The sequence below is a fragment of the Elaeis guineensis genome, chromosome 13, assembly GCF_000442705.2.
Source record: "Elaeis guineensis isolate ETL-2024a chromosome 13, EG11, whole genome shotgun sequence".
In the NCBI taxonomy this organism is placed as follows: domain Eukaryota; kingdom Viridiplantae; phylum Streptophyta; class Magnoliopsida; order Arecales; family Arecaceae; genus Elaeis; species Elaeis guineensis.
The window spans coordinates 22,255,097-22,271,135 of record NC_026005.2 but is presented as its reverse complement, the minus strand read 5'-3'; positions in this window follow the sequence as shown (position 1 = coordinate 22,271,135).

Below are 16,039 nucleotides of genomic sequence, written 5' to 3'. Positions count from 1 at the left end.
CTCCATGTGGCCATCATTGCCTTCTTCTTGAACTTTTTGAGACCTTTCTTCAGTTGTGGACATTCGGATTTGAAATATCCCGGCTTCTTGCACTCATAGCAGATAAGGGGTTGATCTTTCTCTTTCTCTTTGCTTTGTTCTCCTTTTGTGAATGGCCTCTTTCTCATCCCCTGTTTCTTTTTTCTTAGAAATTTCTTGAATCTCCGAGTGATGAGTGCCATCTCTTCATCCTGTTCTTCATCTTCTGTGTCATCAGTTTCTTCATCAGGAGAAGCTGTGGATTTGAGGGCAATGGTTCTTTTCTTTTTAACTTCATCCTCTTGATGTTGCTTCATGCTTAGCTCATGAGTCATCAAAGATCCAAGAAGCTCTTCTAGAGGTAGAGTGTTCAAGTCCTTCGCTTCTTGGATAGCAGTCACCTTGGCTTCCCAAGTTCTTGGCAATGACCTGAGAATCTTTCTTACTAGCTCACTGTTAGTATAGGACTTGCCAAGACTCTTTAAACCATTAATTATATCAGTAAAGCGAATAAACATTACAGTTATGGACTCATCATGCTCCATTTTAAACAATTCATATTTATGCACAAGCATGTTTATTTTAGACTCTTTTACTTGATTTGTTCCCTCATGGGTTACTTCTAACCTATCCCATATTTTTTTAGCAGATGAACAAGTAGAAATACGATTAAATTCGTTAGCATCAAGAGCACAATAAAGTACATTCATTGCTTTAGCATTTAATTGTGCCAATTTCTTATCAACCTCATCCCATTCTTTCTCGGGTTTGGTTGACTCCTCACCATCTATAATTTTAGTGGATGTGTGAGGACCGTTCACTATGATACTCCACATATCATAGTCGAGTGCTTGTATGAATATCTTCATCCGAGCTTTCCAATAGGTGTAATTAGACCCATTGAAAAGTGGAGGTCGGTTGGTGGATTGCCCCTCGGCTAGAGAAGTACTGACATGGGTTGCCATAGATCTTTGGCTCTTTGATTGTTTAGATCAAAGAAGGGCTAGAGCACCAGGCTCTGATACCACTTGTTGCCCAGCTATGCAACCCAAGAGGGGGGGTGAATTGGGTTTAAAAAAATTTTAAGCTTAACTAATAACTTATGAAAAGTGTTTGTCAAAAGCTAAATGAATGAGGAGAAAGACTTTAGTTCAAGATTAATTACCTAAAGCAAGAATGCAAGAAAATAATGAAGAGTTAAAGAGAAGCAATAATGCACACCACAAACACAAGGATTTATAGTGGTTCGGTGCCAACCTTGCACCTACATCCACTCCCCAAGCTCCAACTTGAGAATTTCAATCCACTATACTTGTATTCAACCCGAATACAAACATCAAAAACTCCGACACTAGCTATCCCAAGCTAGTCCACTTGTTTTTCGGGTATAAGCCAACCCAATACACTTCGATTTCAGGTTCGGATCAACCTTCTCTTGTTTTGAAACCCCTCCAAAATAAAAATAATTACTCACAAAGAGTAAAACAGTTTATAGCACAAATAAGTACAAGAAAAGCTCCTTTAATGAGCGAATATAACTTTAAATACACTTTACTCAAGTGAAGAAGCCCCTTTTGGATTTCCTCAAAGTGGATGAAGAATTGAATGAACACTTGAGGAGTTGGTGAGCTTTGATTGAAGGCTTCTTGAAGGTTTTAAATAAGCTCTTGATTAGGACTGAAAAATTGGCTTGAGAAACCCTCTCTTTTGAATGCTCTTGAAAGCTCTCTTGAATGCTCTTCAAATCTCTTTCTTTCTCTTCTTAATGTCTTGCTTATCTCTTATCAATCTCTCTTTTTTATTTTTCACCTTTTGAAACCTTTTATAGCTTTAAGAAATAGAGGAAAATATTCTAGGCAGAAAAAGAGCCGTTAGAGCACATTAAATGAGCATTAAAAGCAACTAAAACGGGTTAAAAACTAGCCGTTGCGGAGAAATCCCATCGCAGGGGTCGACTCATGAGTCGACTCATGCCTCAGGGTTCGACTCATGAGTCGACCTCTGTTGTAACAACCAAAAATTAGGTTTCTGAAATTTTTTGGCCCAAACATGCAGAAGTCGACTCATGAGTCGACTCATGCCTTGTGGGTCGACTCATGAGTCGACTCACAGGTCGTGTCAAGCCAAAAATCCAGCGTGCCAACAGAAATTTTAGCATGCCAAGCTGCTCATTGTGCCATGAGCTGACTCATGAGTCGACTCATGGATTTCAAACATGCATAACTTCAAAAATACAAGTCCAAAAATAATAAAATTTTCACCAATAGATCACAAATCTTTTGCTCTACCAAATGATACTATTAAATCAGGGTTTTGGTAAAATTATGATTTTGCCCCTGAAGAGCACAAAGACTTTTTCAAATAAAAGTATTGGTATCCCTTCAATCTGCTTTGTAATCATCAAAATCAATCTAGGAGCAACACCACTATCTTCCATCGTCCTGATATGGAATTCCAATCCAATCGAAAGTCCGACAGAAAGTCAGCACCGATGGGTGGAGGATACATCCGAATCACCTCAACAAACTGCTGAGAGCCACACAAAGGCTCCCTCCTGGTGGTGAAGGCCACAGCTTCCACTGTGATCAGACAGACGGTGCAGTGTCCATCCCTCTCAGAAGCACAGCCCCCATGGAGCCCTCACCAAAGGATGTGGCCGAAGCCACACCCATTCTGGGTATTGTGGTTGAGGAGACCTTTAAGGTAGCGGATCCTTGCCACCATGAAGCAGGATGGCTATTTCCAAAATCTCCCAAGCCAAGCTGAAGCCCATGAGGTGAGCCCCGATGGCCCCAATCAAAAATACAGCTTCTGCTTTCTCTGAGGAGGTCGTTTCATCTTGATATGGCTACTAGAAGGTGAACTTTTGCCCAGCATCAGAGAGAGTGGATCTAGGATGGGGTACAGCGAGTTGGAAGATGAAGTGGGAAGAAGTTCCCTCAATAAAAAGAGGAGCAGGTCCTAATTGCATCCAAAAATATCAAATGGAGATTGGCCATGGGCACTGCCCCTGCCTAGTGTGCATTTAATTTGGGTACTAGTGGAAAAGCTGCATCATTTCATTTTTCTCCGCCAGATTGTAGCGGCAGGACACATTTAATATGGGCACAAAAGTGCAGATGCATCTTGAAAATCATGCGCACGTGCCACGAGTACACCACCCTTTCGCATTCCTTATCAGTACAAGTGGACCTACTCCCTCCGCCTGACCCAAGCCCAGACACTGGAGCAAGGGGCATATACCGGGGAAGTTTCGCCTAGGGTCACGATATGCTGAGGCTAAGGCATGGTACGCTATGGCTCCACATTACTCCTGACTTATCATTGGCCACTTTCGATTGATGATTATACAGTTGTCACATAACCAAAATATGACTCATTAAACAGTCAGGACGTTGTTAGTCGAGTTTTGAAGGATTCCTCAGTTGATCCATGAGCCCATTTGTTTGACTAGGCAAGAATCCTTTCATAGAACAATAGCGAGTTAGTCACCTAGGGTGAAACCATTTGAGAGACTTTCCACCCATCCTCATTTGTATGTTGAACTACGTGCTGTGGGCTGTGTTATGAATGGTCGGTGGGACCTCAACTAGTTAGCGTAAAGGTGACGAGCAATGTCAACCTGACGACTTTTGGTCGGCCCTATGCTAGATGACCTCTGTTCGGTGTGACCCCATGTCAGTCTTAATTACTGACAATCATTGACTGCCCGACTCCTAATCGGCCTTGTAAGGTCAGTCTTGACCCTATATCAAATGACGTTCAATCAATCAAAAGCATAAATTCAGACACGGACACATATAAGGAATATGCATTCAAAATAAATTTGTCTTTCTCATTAAAGACGATGATTCTTACTGTAAAAAAAAAAAAAAAAAGAGAAAGAAGAAAGAGGAGGGAAGGAAGAAGGCAAGTATAAAATCGAGGATTCACTCCTCATCAGAAGAAGAGTCAAACAACTCCTCATCACCGTTGCCCGACTGATGATAATAAAGGTTCAGCTATGGCATCACCTTCCAAAGTAAGACTTTGCAATCTTCAAAGATCTGGATAAAAGCAGCGGCAGCCACATCGGTGATCTCCTTCTCAAATGCAGTCGAGGCCTGAAATTCCTCGACACATCAATCCCAGACAGCCATCGAAATTCACAAGGAGTCGCTCGAGGCATGAACCCCTCCTACAGGCTGCAGTCACCCCCCCCCCCCGATCGAAGCTTGTTCGAGTTGCGTCCGACGAGATTGGGGGGCAGGAGTGGGAGATGCGTATCGGAGCCGGCACTGAAGGACTGCCCCAGACTCCTTTTTCTTGCCCTTTCAAGTAGGGCAGTCCCCCTCTTTGTTGCAAGCCACTTCTTCTTAACAGCCAACTTCACTTCTCTCTTGGAGGGCCTCATCGTGGTTAAGGCAGTGAAGAATCACAAATGCTTCAGAAAGGTATAAATGATAACACCTGAAAGCCATTAGTTTCCTTATATAGACTCTGGTTCTCAGGAACCCAATCATCGAAAAGGCCTTGATGATCTGCCTGACAGTGGGCAGCGCATCCTTTACAGTCCCAAAAAAGTTAATTCAAAGTGACTCTTTGTGGATCCGCCCATTACCACAAGGAGGCTATCTATTAGTGTGGGGCATTCTCTTAATCTGATTCCATTTAGGGGAGCGACAGCCACCGTATCTGATACCTGAGACGATAATTAATGGGCCCGTCGCTTCACAAAGACTTTTGAAGCACCATTTTCCAAAAACACCAGATTATCTATAATGATTGCATGAGACCATAAATCCAGAGGAACTCTGAAGACCGCTCATTTGTCAAGAACTATTTTCTCGAAGCTGCTCAAGTGCAGAAGCTTGGTATCGACACAATTATCGTACAAAAAAAAAGAGCATGCAAATGACTATCGGAGGACTGGCTCTATCTTGATTATTCATAAAATTCTTCTGAGATGATCTCTCAAGTCGCCACCCCGCTCGATAGACTACAGACGCTGCAAGTTTAGGGCTATCTCTTGGAAGATTAGAGAGATCAAGCTCAAGTAATAACATCTTGACTGGATTTTGGAACCTTGCGAAGCTAGCCTTGAAGCCAAGATTGAACATGCATCGGATCCCATCGTCTGAACCTCCAGAGAAGAATCGCCAAGCTCTCTGCAAGCCCGAGGTCTCGTCAGAACAAGTGAATTCCCCCTTGGTGAGGGCTCGGCTAAAATTTGCTGATGACCAGCCCTCAACCTTGGTCCAGTTAGGGCCAAAAATTCTATCATCGCAGGATGATTCCCCTATGGCATCAATATCGAAATCATCGTATTATCGGGGCCCACCTGTTTATTGGGCTTAGCCCTCTCCAAGGCTCACTCAAGGCTTGAGATCTTCTCTTTGGCATCACGCAGCTCACATTTGAGCTGCACGATGCATACTACTAACTCCCACTTATCCTCTCTGACCACTTTCTGCGACTCCCATATTGAAATCCTCTCACGGGCCCATGGGAGCTGACGATTATATCGAAGGATCCTAATAGCTGCATCCCATCTTGTCTCCTCGACGATCTTCGATAATCTCCTGCACTCAGCGATCAATTTGTTCCTTTTCTCGATGTGAGCTTTGTCCCTTGGCCAAATAGCCGTTCGATGATGCTCGACTTTCACTAAAGCCTTCCTGAGCATCTCCCTGACTTCGACAAGCTCCCTCTTCTGACTCAAAGCCCTTTTTCTCCACGCTCTCACCTTCCTCTCCAGTTCGTCGATGTGGGCCCTGAATGATGCCGCAATGGGCGTTGGCAAGGGCTCGACGTCAAGGATGGGAAAGATGCTCTGACTGGCGACTTGTCGAGACTAGATGAATATGCAATGAATGGTACAATTTTAAAAAGAAGCAAGAGATCATTTTATTAATGAAAATTTTTTTTACATAAGAAATGGTAAAAAGGCAAAGCAAATTTACAAGGAATTCTAGCTGCTGACCTCGCTGGAAGGAGCTACCAGACTCGGAGCAGCTTGCGACAGGCCTGCAGGTGCCGTTGCTGGGGAAGTCGATGATGGGGCGATGGCATCAATGGTCGGGGATGAAGAAACCTCAATGACCATCTACTCCCCTCCCAACCATCCTCGCATGACCTTGAGTTCAGGAGGGACGGGCTCTTGTGCTACCCCTTCCTCATCCCCATTCAAAAAGGAGAAATCCATTATGGATAGTTGAGCAACGACCAAACATCGGCATTTCTCGAATCCCACCTCGCAATCGATATTAAAGGATATTTGCTCGAAGGCAACCTTCATGTCCTTGAATTCGTTGGAGGTTTTAAATACTTCTACAGCCAAACGTCTGGCTTCTACGATATGTTCATTAGCCTTCTTCTCGACCTCGTTATCCTCGAGGCCATCTCCCACCACAACTCTTGCTCGGAGGTCTCTGCCTTTCTCAGGGCCTCCATAACAACTCTCACCTTTTCCTCTACCTTGATGGCTCGAGATTCGGCCTTCTATAGCTCCTCTTCTTGACAAGTGAGAACGGAGTCTAATCTACCCAATGACTCCTTTAGGCACTCAACTTCTGCCTCCACCGCCTGTGCTCGAGCACAAACTTATTCTATTTCACCTGCATGATTTGACAACTTGGTAAGAAGGTAAAACATCTACCCAGAAACTTGTAGGAAAGAGGAGAGAAGAACCAAAACACTAAAGCATCATCACAGTACCTCGTGAAGGGAGGTCATGGCATGCTTTCACAGGCTGACAAAGCTTTGCCTCCTAAACATCCTTTCCTCTAAAGGAATAAGTGTCCACTCCATCAAATGTCGAACAAGCTTCCAATCGTCGAAAGCAGTGCTCTCAAAAATGCTGGACTGTTGAGCCCCACCATCGATCGGTCCATCCGTGGATGCCAACGCAAGGGGCCCGATCACCAGAGACAGAGGTCTCTCCCCCCTGTGCATGGGGGGAGGTGCCACATAAGGGAAACTTGGAGGGAAGGTCGTAGGAACCCTATCCGGACAAGGTGTGCTCGATCGATCAAGAGTCGCACCCTCGATGGCATCCTTAGCTAGAAGAAGTTGCCCTAGAGGTGCCCCTTATTGACTGAATTCAGTGGCCCTCACTTTCTTCGAGGAACCCTCAGTGGCTGAAACTACTCTTCTTTTGGGAGCATTCCTCTTCAGTCTTGCTAAGACATCAGGCTCCATGTCTATAATAATATAGTAAGAATTGGAAGCACGAGAAGAAAATAAAGAAAAGGCCACTATTTTCTACTCACCTCCGGAGACGATCGGGCTAAGTTCTGTGTTAACCAGGGCCTCCTCGAATAGCAGCTTTCCTAAAGGGGAAACCTTGAGGTCCCTGAGTATTTTAAAGTAGCCTTCTTCTTTGTTGATCCCAGTTCAGTAGGTCCCAACTATTGAGCGAGGGTCAAAAAATAAAAAGAAAATGCTCCTTCCATGCATGAACAGAGGTGGGGGTGCCTTTAATCAAAGAAGATACACCCCTCTGAGTTGAAAGGTACCACCAGTTTCTGACATGCGGGTGCCTCTTGATGGTGAAGAAAGCTCAAAAAAGGGAGATGAAAGGCCGTGCATTCGCCATGGCACAAGCAACCAAGAACCCGATAATAAAGCGAAAAGAATTTAGGACAAGGATGCAAAGGGAGATACGGTAAAAGCGAAAGAGGTCAAGGATGAAGGAAGAAATAGAAAATTGAAAGCTAGCATTAAATGCCTCCTCGTACAAAGGCAGTCGATCAGGTGGCGGATTGTTTATCCTACCCATAGTTCCAGAAAGCTTCAGATCGAACTCTGATGGAACTCTATACGAGGTCCAAATTCGATTCAGATCTTTCAGCCCTAACACAGAACCAAAATCACTGGATCCAGAAGCTGAATCGACTTCAGAATCCTTCACATTTTTTGACAGGATTCCTAGGAGCTGCTCCCAAAGAGGTGGACCATTCTCTGACCAAACCAATGAACCCCGCCATCAAAGAAATCGAGAAGAACGAATCCTGGGGGAGTGAAAAAGATCTAAATATACCTCGACCAGAGAGGCGAAAGAGGGTAGCCAAGGAAGACCCACCTGAAGGAAAGGAGGAAATAATGAGAGCGACTCCTATGTAGCTCTTAAGAGCACCACCAAGAGGAAAAACCCTCAGTGGAGCGAACTCGATGCAATGGTGAATCAAAAGGTGCTGAAAGGAAAGGGAATACCACTAGATAGCATAAAAAGGAAGAAAATCTAGCACCCCTTTTTTATAGCTAAGAAAAGACAAATCCAGAAGATCACAGATCATGGCCCTTGAACAGATAGCCTACACATGGCTCCTCCCCATCAATTGGCTTCTCACTGTCAGTCGCACAAAATTAATGCACCCGTCCTAGAAATATGCCCTCCAAAATTTAAAATTGAAGCTCCATAGTTTAGCCATAACTATGTACCAAGGTCTCACATATCCGCCCCTGAAGCCGTATGCACCCCAGCCTCAGACTCTCCATATCCTTGGTGCCAAGAGTAGGCAATACTCCTTTTGTCCGACCATAGCTCGAACTTGAAAGTAAAGGGCATGTGTTGGCAAAAAATCTACATGGCCCATAAATGTGAAGAGGTGCAAGGCCTAGAATGGCCAGGCCCAATCCCGGAGAGCATAGAACCAGGCCTGGCTCATGGTCAGTCCCAATGCCGACACTTGACTCCCAGATGGTCAAATCTGGGAGAAGGCGGACACCAAGGACCCATCGGTAGAACTTGATGGATTCTCTCCAAAGTCAGAGTAGGCACCCAATCCACCGTAATCTGACTCCCAGAGATGACTGCAAAGCACAGATCGACGAAGCATCCCTTTCTGAGCTAAAGTTTCTTATCGAATAGTCCTCGATGGCAACCAGATCGCGCACCTTGTGTCCTCCTTTCCTAAAGACCACCTATGGACCACCCCTGATGGCCCACCTGACACCACCAACACAACCTCAGACTCATCTCAACGACCCAGGCATGCAGATCACCCACACATGACTTGACGGGATCCCAACAAACTCCCAGAATGTGGCAGACAGGACCTCCTGATGAAATCCCAACAAACTTCTGGAACATAGCAGATAGGATACCATGATAGGCTGCTAGTATGTGGCCATGCATTATGACAGACACCCATGACTAACAACTTGAATGATGGATAGGTGGCAGGAGGCCTAGCCTGACAGCTTACGGATCAGAACCTAACAACCTCTAGGCTCTGGCTATAAGGGAAGGCAAAAAAGGAGACCCTAAGGTAAGCCATCACTCTACCTCCCACACTCCTTCCTCTATTTAACGAGATATTGACTTAAGCGTCAAAGGATCTCCACCAGAGCCACCTCTGATCGGGCTTTTACTTACAGATCCCCCCCAGGCATATCGATCTCAGCCATCTTCACCTTTTCTGACGTTGGCCAATATCTCGTACCAACACTTGGAATACAAAAGTGCACAAATTTCTATCTCAAAACTTTATGTTTGCACCTATCATCCATGAATGGATGCATAGTCATCCTTGTTCATTGGTTTAAAGATAAAAATATTTTAGCTGACATAACATGTACACATATCTTAATCAAAAAACATTCTAGGCGTACAAAGTTATTTGCAAATAATGCTATTATGGGATTATACCACTTGGCCTTTATCCTTGGAACTCCTCTTCGGATACACTCATTGGCCAATGATCAAGATTCCAAGATGAACCTTGGTAACAAGCATCATCTGGATGTTCGTGCTCCCTCTGCACTGAGGACTTCAATGACAAACATCATCTGGATGTCCTGTCTTTTTACAGCGAGGTAGGTCTCGGCAATGAACATCATCTGTATGTCTTGCTCCTGAGAGAGAGCCCTTATTGTTATGGTCCCAATTCAGATACTCTAAAGCCATGTGGAAGCAGACGACCTCATTGAATTTTATCTCCAGACATAGTCTTCAACCAACTGTTGGTGACCAGATCGTACTTCTCCCAACCTCTTGGTCAGACTCAAGCCGACGACTTCAGAAAACCAAGGGATATTGAGCTGTTACAATGAGAACATGGGCCAACCCCAAGTCTTTTAAATGTTGAATGGTTTCAATAAAACTCCCAACAGTTGCAACAAAATGTGGCACATAACTTAATGCCATTAATTACCCATCATCTACAACTCATCGTAGGCCATGATTCTTCATAGCAATTATCGATAATTGAGGTAATATATCTCTCTCCTCCCCTCTATAAAAGGGGGACTATAGAGGGGATCCTTCGGTAAGCTTGTTAGGACTTGAGACACTACTCTCTGGCTAGAATTCTTCCTTACTATTCCCAAAGCTTCAGCTAATTTAATCATCAGAGGATCCTCCATCGGAGAATCTTTGATGATTGAATTTTTCTTGCAAGTCCCAAGAGCACCTAATCATCCTTGGATTATCACCAACCACCAAGCTCCTCCTTGGATCATCATCGACCAAGTTGCTCCTCCTAGGTCCAGAGTCTTGTGGCAATAGATTGGTGCTAAAGGAAGGATCACACCCATCGAACATAGGGAGAACAATGGCAAAAATAAAAGCTCGCAACAACTCTGCTGCTTTCCATCGACAATCATCCCGATGAAGCATGGGTAGCATTGTGCAGGCTCCCGCTCCATAAGGACTTGCACCACCACTATTAATGGTGGACCCACAATAATTCGATGATCTGGTTTGGCAAGTTCGAGCATCGATCAATACCATAAAAGAATAGTACCCTACAAGCCAATCTTATATGTAATGCGATGGGATGTTTTCTGTATTCTATCATCCTAACTCATGTATTTAATATTAATTATTAATAAAATTAGATATTTTATTTTATTTTATGCTACATCATGATACTTGATTAAAATTATAATGAACTCCATAGATTAAGATAATGATTTTAGAGCTATGATGAGATCATGTTAGTGAGATCTAAATTTTTGATAGTTCTAATCTAAAATATTCTCAATCGTAGGATCATTGATTCGAAGATCAATAATACCGATAAGATTAGCACATTCTACGTATGCTCAATGGAGAGGGTAGCTGATCTAACAATCATTTGTGTAGTGATTACTAATATAAGAATGTGGATGCTCATTGAAGAATGAATATACTGAATTGACCTAATAGAAAAATATCTGATGGAGTCTTATATGCATGTCAGCTAATTGTTCTCTAGTGAGAGTAATACAAGTGATCCTTAGACCTGAGATCACTATGATACCTTATGTAAATGAATGTATGTTTTGGTTCATTCCCTAGTATGACTCTCTGAGACTCATGAGGGATGTTTTAGATATAGTGAAGTATGCATGAAGGTTGTGAGTAGTCAACAAAAAATCGGTCACTCCTTACAAAGAGATAGAACATCCTATATGATCTCATAGGTTGATGACTCAAGAAGTCTTTGATCAAAATAAGATGATAATTAAAAAAAAATTAATACATCATCAACTGAGTTATCATCTTTTGATCGAGATAGATATGAATAAGTATTCGGACTTGATATGATTCTATGTTCATAACTTATATGGGATGTTGTATGATCACAGAATTGAATTACACAGTAACTCATTACTGAAAGATATTTTTGATATTTTCATAAAAATTTCATGTCTTCTAGATAGTCGTGGCATATTGCTAGACATTAATCTTGACTTGTGGACTCACAAGAATTAAAGAGTTTAATTCAGCAATCAATTAGAAGGAGTTCTAATTAATTGATTCATTTGGATTGATATATTCTAATTGAGTTAGTTTGGTCATGAGCCTGAGTCTACTGCTGGCTAAATATGAAATCCAATGGGTCACACATTTAAAGATTTGATCATGGACTAACCTAATTAGATTTATTAAAAATTCTATGGGTTTAATTGACATGCTAGCATATGAATTAACCCAAGTTTCCAATGAAACTTAGCCCAAAGCTATTTGAGCTAATCTAAAATCTGATGCCTTAACCTAATCTGATTAGGCTCAAATCTATAGATTCCTAGGTGGCTTAACCTATTAATTTGAAAATGTTTCATCTTAATCCAACTTCTCCACACCATATTTCCATGCGATGAATTATCCAACACCTCATTTTATTAGTGTCTAGAAGGAAGAGTCCTTCTGGGCTACTTCTCTTAAATTTCCATGCCATGCACTTAATTCATGCACCACCAAATGGTGCCTTGGGAAGTGTGCACAGAGAGGAGAGTCCTACTTTAAGGCACTTTCTTTTCCATGTGTTGGAATTTACTCTATGTAGAAACCAAGGAGTTGGTCCCGCGTAAGAATACTTGGCGCCAAGGGTTGTTTCACGCACCCCTTCTTATCTTATAAATAAGGGGGTGCTCAAATGGAATTAGCATGCAAATTTGGGAAGAGTTAGGCATGGGTTTGAAAAAGAAAAGAAAGAAAAGAAGAAAAAAAATTAGAAGAAAAGAAAAGGAAAGGAAGAAAAAAATAGAGAGAAAAATAAGAGAGCAAAGAAAGAAAGATTGTCTGCTTCTCTTAGTGATTGAAATATTCAAGTATTGGATAACTTAATCAGATCAGAGCGTGTCAATCTTTTAAGAAAAGATTTTTAGCATGGCCTGGTGGAGTTTTGAAGGTCATTAGGTTGCGGGGTGCATTTCATCCTTAAGAAGAAAAGTTCGTTGCATTCCTATGAAGCTATCTTCAACATAGCATCAAATTGGAAAGATCCGTGATCGATCCAGTGTGAACTATCATTGGAGGACATCCATATGGGTGTCTTGTGAAGATCTTTCCTGCATCTAATCATCATCTTCTAAAAGGTATAATTCTTACCTTAATTATTATGCATGTTTTGTTTGATTGTAATTAACAAGGCCTTTTCTAGGATTGAGTTTCAATTTGCTTGTTTTTAAGAGTTAAAAGCATGTTAAAATTTTGAACACTATATTTCGTTGTGCAATCGAAACCCAACATACCATATACCATCTATAACAAACAATGGAGCAGCGACAATCCCTGCAACCTGCTTCTCAAACTGTGCCTTGTCGGCACAGCCATCAGAATTGCTCCTCGATCTAGGAGAATCCCCTTTGGGGTGTGCCGTTCTATCTTAGCTGATTGGCGATCACCATCCCATCAGGGGTCCAAACATGAAGAACAATGCCGGCGTTCCCTAGCCTCCTTTGATGGAGATTCAACCCCATGCTACTCTTCACACCCCAAAAAATCTTGCTCGGAGGAGGACCTTGAGCATAAGGTTTGAGAAATTGAATGTCGATTAGGTGAGGTCCAAATTAGTAGCTAGAGGAACGACGACATTCTCAGTTTCAATTTTCGACTGCCATTCTCTTGCTCCATCCTCTAAGAATCGATTTCGGATCGGTTCAAAATGCTATAGGTAGAGTCATGCGATGGCTCCACCGATCTTCTAAATCACTTTAAGGGCTACAAAACTCTCATGATACTTCAAGGCACCATGGACACCCACCTCTACCTCGCCTTCCCAGCAACTCTAAAGAAGGCAGCTCGAGTTTTGTACTCCGGCCTTCAATTCGGATCAATTTTTTTTATTTTGAGCAATCAGATGCTAGTTCGTTGCTCATTTCGATAACAACTGAGTTTAGCCCCAAAACTCAGACAGTCTCTTTTCTATCTATCAGGAGCAGGATGAATCTTTGTGCAACTATGTGGCATATTTTAATGCAACCATATTAAAAGTGCGCAATTTGGATGAAGCTATTGCCATGTTGGTTTTGAAATAAGATCTTCACTATGAGCACCTCATCTACTCTCTTGATAAGATGTATCTGAGGGATTACACCGACTTTTTGGCTCAGGCTTGAAGACATGCAGGTTGAAGAGAGTCGGGTCATGTATTGACAAGAGGGAGGTCGAGCTCCCATCTAGTAGAAATATGCATGGAAGGACATGCGTCTGAACCAAGCTGAAGGAGATTTCTTTCGACCAACAAAAGCCCCTCGATCGAGGCATCCACCTCGGCATTATAACAATTATGCTCCACTGATTGCCCTCCAAGCTCAAATTTTTAAGGAGAACAAAGGCCAAGAATATTTCTGCCAACCACCGAGCTCCTCCTTGGACTGTCGCTGACCAAGCTACTTCTCCTCAGTCTGGAGCCTCACGGCAACAGATTGATGCTAGAAGAAAGATAGATCTATTTATACTGTACACTAACGGCCCATATCAGAATTCCAGCCTGTCACATTTTGGCCATATGGCATAGATCAGGGCCGCCCAACTAGGTGACTCTTCATCGCACCACCCTTCTGATTTGGCCACGAAGATCGATCCATGAGAAACATTGTAGAGCCATTTAGTGCTTGACACATGGCAACCTACAATTGGCCTATCCATAACTACTGATTCCTATCTTTCTAAGCTGAAATAATACTGTTATAGGGTTATACCATCTCAGTCTTTATCTTTGAAACTCCTTTTTGGATATGCTGGTCGGCCAATGACCAAGACTTCAAGGTGAACCTCGATAGCAAACATCATCTGGATGTCCTGCTTTCTCTGTATCAAGGAGGACTTCGATGGCAAGCATCATCTAGATGTCCTACTCTTTCTATATCGAGATGGGCCTCGATGGTGAGCATCATTGATATCTTGCTACTTTTAAAAGAGAGCCCTTATCGGTATGGCCCTAATTCAAATCCCCTGGAGTTGGGAGGAAGCGAATGACCTTATCGGACTTTATCTCTCCACATAGCCTTCGACCAATTATCGACGACCATATCGTACTGCTTCCAATCTCTTGGTCGGATTCAAGTCGACGACTTTCGAAAACCTAGGGATGTTGAGCCATTATAAGGAGAATGTGGATAGCTCCATATCCCTTAAATGTCAGATGATTTTAATAGAACTCCCAACAGTTACAATAAAACATGGAGTACAACTTAATGCCATAATCACCCACATAACTCATCGTGGATCATAATTCTCTATAGCAATTACAGATAATTAAGATAACATAACTCTCTCCTCTCCTCTATAAAAGGGGACTATAGAGGATTCTTCGGTAAGCTTTTTTGGGCTAGAGACACTACTCTTTTGTTAGAATTCTCTCTCATTATTTCCAAAGCTCTGACTAACTTAATCATTGGAGGGTCCTTCACCAAAGAATCTTCGATGATCAAACTTTTCTTGTAGATCCCAAGAGACCTAATCATTTTTGGATCACCGCCAACCACTGAGCTCCTCCTCAAATCACCATCGATCGAGCTACTCATTCTCAGTCTGGAGACTTGCTGCAAAAAATACAATGATATGGTAAAAGAAATTGTTGCTACCAATCTTCAGTGAGACGGTCGGCGGTGAGCCAAGTTGTTGCACTTGAGAGCTGGATGGTAGGAAACCTGCAAAATGAAGTCCTCTTGTCAGAAGTTATCCGGTAGGAGATCCTCCAATACTGAAGTCAATCAGAGAAAAGGAACGTTGAGAACCAAAAGCGAGAGCTCAAAAGCTTCTGATTGGTAATGCTTACCATGTCTCCCTTTGCTTACCGCTACTTATAGGGTAGAGAACGTCATTGCTGTATAACTCCTGTCCTTGAATATTCGAAACATGAGAATTATAGCATTTACTTGGCAGTTTCCTCATTAACCACCATTAAGGCCAAGTAATGGGCCACTCATGAACAATTATTGCATCCCACGATTGTAGGTAGTTAATACTCATACTGAATAACCATCATTTGTTCTTCAGATTTGCAAGATTAAGGTAGTCAATATAACATCGAGGAAGTCATCGATCAGGTGCCAACTATATGTCGAATGTTGCTGGTTAGACATTGACTGCCAGTTGAATCAAATCGGTCAAATGCCGACAAGGTCATATCTCGTCATTTAAGTCGAGTCGATCTGTAACGTACTATGCTTAATCGGTGAGGAGATGAGGAAGAGAGATAATCATTGTGCACTTAGTCAATACGAAGGCAAGGATGAGGGATAGTCGGCTAAGCGACGAGGATCTATCCCAACACTTGTCCTCCAACTTCTAAGTCCGATTTTATAAATCGAACGAGAGGAACTA